This window comes from Cibotium barometz, chromosome 12, assembly GCF_041138505.1.
Source record: "Cibotium barometz isolate CiBa-2024 chromosome 12, ASM4113850v1, whole genome shotgun sequence".
NCBI lineage: Eukaryota > Viridiplantae > Streptophyta > Polypodiopsida > Cyatheales > Cibotiaceae > Cibotium > Cibotium barometz.
Genome location: NC_141057.1, coordinates 28,981,715 through 28,987,714, shown reverse-complemented (window position 1 = coordinate 28,987,714; position 6,000 = coordinate 28,981,715).

Genomic DNA, 6,000 nt, shown 5'->3' with positions numbered 1-6,000 from the left:
ATCACTATTAGCTTTCATGTAGCCAATGCAGATTTCTCGCTGTATGTGAGACATGGTGATAGAGGGGTTGTGCTTATTTGTCATCTATGTAGATGACTTGATCATTACGGGGGACCATGATGTAGAGATCTTTGATGTAAAGATCTTGCTTAGACAAGAAGTTCGAGATGAAGGATCTGGGGGAGCTCATATATTTCTTGGGCATTGAGATGATTAGGTCACCACATGGTATTGGATTACTGCAGAGACAATATTTGCAGTGACAGTATGGCTTGGACATGTTGTCCAAGTATGGTATGACAAGCTGTCAGCCTGTTTTTGTGCCATTGGATCAGAATGGCAAGTTGAGTATAGATTCAGGAGAGATCTTGGAGGATCCTACTATGTATAGGCGCATAGTAGGAAGTTTGATCTACATGATGATCACCAGACCAGATTTGAGCTATGCTGTTGGGTTGGTGAGTTAGTTTATGTAGGTTCCACCGAAATCGCATTTGGATGCAGTGAGATGCATACTGAGGTATGTGAGGTCTACTTTGCATTGTGGACTATTCTATGAGACTGGGAAAGAGATATGTGTACATGGGTACACATGGGTACACAGATGCTGATTGGGCTGGTAGTATCTCAGATAGGAGATCTACTAGTGGATTCATGTTTTCTTTGGGGAGTGCTGGTGTGACTTGGAGTAGCAAGAAGTAGCCTATGGTTGCTCTATCTAATACAGAGGGTGAGTACAGAAGGCCGAGTACAGAGGAGCTGCTATGGCAGCATGTGAGGTAGCTTGGTTGAGAAAGCTACTTGCAGATTTGGGTCTATCAGTAGATAGACAAGTTGTCATTTTCTATGACAACATTAGCAGTATACATCTGGCCTATACAGTTGGCCAGAAAGCATGTCTTTCATGCTCGTACGAAGCATATAGAGTTCCACTACCACTTCGTCAGAGAGAACTTACACCACTGGCATGGTTGGTGAGATCTTGGGTGATATGCGGCCAGTGGGATGACAAGCTGTGTGACAGCCATTCTAGAGATTGGCATAGTTATAGCGCGAGCTCATTTAGTTGGGTTCACACTATAGAGAACCTATGTATGTATTGGTTGAGTACCTTTCATATTATGTGTACTCTCATCTTTGTATATAGTATGTTGAGTGTTGAGTGAAGAAGAAGAAGACTTTCAGTCTCTCACCTTGTGTGTGTTCTCTATTAGGGTTTTGTGAGTGTGTGTGTGCTTGCAAGAGCTCAAGCTCTCTTCCCCCCTACATCTTTTCAAAATATACCCTTTTTTATTTACAAATGTCTATTTAATGCCATGAGCTCCACTTGTCCACTCCTTGCTCATTTTTTCCTTTGGATTCTCATTAACTATTCTTACTTAATTTTAATTATCTTCTTTTTCCTTGAAACTTTCTCTATTTCTTCAATCACTTATATCCACTCTAGCTCATTGTAGAATATGATCTTCCCTCATTTTCTTCAATCCATTGTAGCTACTCCAAATCCTTCTTTAAAATATCCCTTTTTCCTTTTCCCACATGTCTATGAAATGCCATTATCTCCACATGTCCACACCTCGCTCATTTTTGCCTTGGATTCTCGTTAATTGTTTCCACTTGATTTTGATGATCTTCTTGCTTCTTATAACTTTTCATATTTCTTCAATCACTTATATCCACTCCAAATCCTTATTTAATATGATCTCTCCTTGTTTTCTTCAATCACTTCAATCTACTCCAAATCCTTGTTTAATATGCTCAATCTCTTTTTCTTTTTCTACTTTCTAGTGCCCCTTGGTTGCCTAAGTCCCTTTTTAGTAGTCAACATGTAGCATCTTGGATGCATTTTAGATGCTACATGTAGTAAAATCATCCTTGTAAGGTTCTTTGCCTCCCATAGTATAGACTTCATGTATCTGATAAGGACTTGACCATTAAACTTATAAGTTATGTTTTCTTGGAGCGAGTCTAGAAAAAATAAGCCTAGATCGATAGGTCCCAGTTTACAAAAACCCAATTCTTAATGTGCCTATTATATAATAATTTCTTCCATTTCCAAATTATTTGTTGAAACAGGCTCCTCTTAAGCTTGTCTCTCATGTAACTTTGTCAATTGGTGGAGTCATCCTTTGAGAGTCTTAGAGTTCCTAGTTCCAAATTATTTGTTGAAACAAGCTCCTCTTAAGCTTGTCTCTCATGTAACTTTGTCAATTGGTGGAGTCATCCTTTGAGAGTCTTAGAGTTCCTAGTATACAATAATTTCCTCCATTTCTAAGTTATTTTTTTGATACCAGGCTCTTCTTAGACTTGGCTCTCATCTATCTTTGTGAGTTGGTGGAGTCTCTTAAAGAGTCTTAATGTGCCATACAATAATTTTCTCCATTTCCAAATCATGTATTTAATTTCCTCCATTTCTAAATTATTTAGACTGCAATCTTACTGGACTTATCTCTCATCCAAGTTTGTGAGTCATTGGAGTCAATGTTCAAGAGTCTTTACAATGGAGACTTGATATCTAGAATTGGAGAGAAAATATGGCTTCTAGATCACATACCAATCTTAAGAGATTCATCACCAAGTAGGAGACTTGATATCTAAAACATATACTAATATAAAGGGATTCATCACCAAGTTAGAGTCTTGATATCTAGAACTCATGAGGAAGAGACTTGAAATCCTATATTTCCAAATTACAACTAGGATTCTCTTAGAATCATCTCTCGTCCTACTTTATGAGTTGGTGGAGTCATTGTTCAAGAATATTTATGGTGGAGACTATTTAGAACTCAAGAGGAGAAACTTTGGCTTATAGACTCATATACCAATATAAAGCGATTCATCACCAAGGTGGATACTAAATATTAATAACTTATAAGGAGTTATATAACATACACCAACTTAAATGGATTCATCACAAACTTACAAGGAGTTATATAACATACACCAACTTAAATGGATTCATCACAAAGGTAGAGACCTATGGGAAGCCCTTGCACCATAAAAAGAGTGTAGGAACTTACCAAGGTCATGGGGGTTCTTCCCAATTGCACTCAGGAGCATAAAATAGCACAACTCATAATCTACTCTTCCATAACCTAGCTCACAATTGCATGGGCAAGGTGTGCCACTCATCTCGTGAATGCTTGTGCTCGAATTCTCATAGGAGATGATGTTGTTGTTGTGCAGCCACACTACAAAGCTCCACTCCAACGCCACCACCACACTCCAAAGAAAGTGTGACCCTCCTCTCACTTAATCTCCCTCTCCAATGCCACCACCACACTCCAAAGAAAGTGTGACCCTCCTCTCACTTAATCTCCCTCTCTCACATGCACTTACTCGTACCACAATGAGCATATAATTGCTGTGATTGAAATAGGTAGGCAAGAAATATACACAGGAGAGAAAGGGAGTAGAGAAGATCAAGGGAGTAGAGAAGATCACTCTATTAGTTGCATAAGAGAAATAATGGTGAGAATACAAATTGACCCTTATCTTGGCTCCCAACCTTCACAACTTGGCTGGCCATACTCAACAAAATAGGTCGATGGTGGCTATCCAGGGCCACGTAGGCTTGTGCAAACACTTAATCTAAGCATGTAATTTCCATAATTAATCCCATGGTGTTTCTTTTATAGACAAGCAATGATCACACACATAATGAAAAGATGCAGGGGAGAAGAGATCTTGCTCTTACAAGCACACACACACTCACACAAACCTAGAAGAGAACACACAAGGTGAGAGACTGAAAATTCTTCTTCTTCTTCACACAAAAAAGAGGTCTACAAAGAAGATAAGTGACTAACACATATAATAGAGTATATACAAGCAGTCCATAATGTGAGCATGCTAAGAGGAGTGGGTAGGTGTGGACTAGTCATGTAGTCCAGATGTATAGTCTCTGGTGAAGAAATGTCGATGCCAGCTACCAAACCCACCAGTGATATAAATGTCAAATGGTCATGCAGGCGCCTCGTGAGTGGCAGCTCATGTTGAGCTTGACATCTCAACACTCCCTCTCAAGCTGAACTCTAGCTTATGAACTCCAAGTAAATAGATGCATAAAAGAATTTTTTTAATATAAAAGTGTTACTTTCATTAAAATTGAATTTATGCATAAAAGATTTTTTTAATAAAAGCGTTACTTTCATCAAATTTTGATTTTATGCATAGAAAGATGCATAAAGAAATTTATTTTTATTTCAAAACAGTTATTGTCATCAATTTTGATTTTATGCATAGAAAGATGCATAAAGATTTTTTTTTAAATTTCAAAAGAGTTATTCTCATCAATTTTGATTTTATGCATAGAAAGATGTGTAAAGAAATTTCTTTTTATTTCAAAAGAGTTATTCTCATCAATTTTGATTTTATTCATAGAAAGATGCATAAAGTAAATTATTTTTATTTCAAAAGAGTTATTCTCATCAATTTTTATTTGTATGGAAGATGTGGATGGATGTGTGGATAATGTGGATTGATGTGGATGGTGGATGATGTGGATTGGTGTGGATGATGTGGGTGGATGTATGGATGATGTGGATGGATGGATGGATGATATGGATTGTTGTGTGGATGATGCGATTGGATGTGATTTGATGTGATGTGATAGGGATCGATGAAGAAAAGAAAAATATTGTGAGAAGATGAGAAAAGATGGGGACTAATGTGAAAGGATGTGGAGTGATGAGGAAAAATGAAAATATTGTTGGAAATGTATTTGTATGTGAAATCTGTTTTTAAATTACTGTTTTATGTCAAGAATGCTGGGGAAGCATTTTAACCATCTTGTGAATGAGGTCGTGGAGACCTATCTGTTAAAGTTACAACTGTTGATGGAGAGTCAACGGAGGACATCTCGCGTAACAAGGTCGGTCGAGGTCTTGACCAGCCTCAGTTTGATTTTAGTGGTGAGCTTCCGGTATAGTGGATGAGGGACCAAGGAAGCGGCCTATGAGTGAAGCGCTAGGTGACGTGCGAAGGATCCTAGAGGGTGCTGACCATACGATGCTCATGCTCTTGGTCACCGAAGATACCCACACGTACGTCGGAGAAGATATTGAAACAAGGAGTAAGAGTTGTTTTCTGAATTCGGTCATGGATCTGGTTGATTGACCTTGCTGGTCCTCAATGGATGAGTCCATGGCTCTTTTATATGGATCCATTGGTTGATCTTACTGATCTTCAATGGAGATTCCATTTTTTATATGTGAATATATTGTCGGTTACTACTATGAGCTAGGAACTATTGAAAAGGTCCCTAAGTGGACAAGTGGTGAGCGTTCTGACTGTCAATGATTGTGAGATCCCTCAGCCCCCTCCGCACACCGGACTCTCGATAGCTGACAGCGGAAGCAGCCCCCTCATGCGCGGGGCAGGGTTTCTCACTCAGGGCCTCGCCCTCGAATGTCCGGGCACGAGACTAGGCTGGTGGTCACTCTGAAAACCGAAACCAAGAAAAATTTCCATGCTCGGAGAGCGGGACGATTCCACCTTTTTGAATTTTTCTTAACGAGTTTTCTAACGAGATCAAAATCTAAACTATCCTCCACCTGAATCAAACCAGATAGAAGGAAACTATCACTGATATAAATTGATCATTTGAGCAATTCAACGCTTTTTTCCTAATCAAGATTAGGCACAGCCGTTGATCCACTCAATCATCGAGAATTTTATCAGGAAATTAGCTATCTACTCGAATCCTAGCGTAATCCTAAGATTTTTTAGTTTGATTATTAAAAACTCCATGATTCCAGCCTACCCCATCGGGCCCATGGATTAGCCACCACCCTACCACTAGAATCGGTGGAACCAAACAAGTACTCACCCACCCATAATTGAAATGCCTTTCTTAACTTTAGCTTTAGAAAACAGATACGCACACACTCCTCTTTATAAAAACAATCCATTGACAAACAATTTATTGGTTACACATGTCATACTTCAAAATTTCCATTGAGTATTTTTTTCTCACAAAACAGTATCATTCTGGACTCT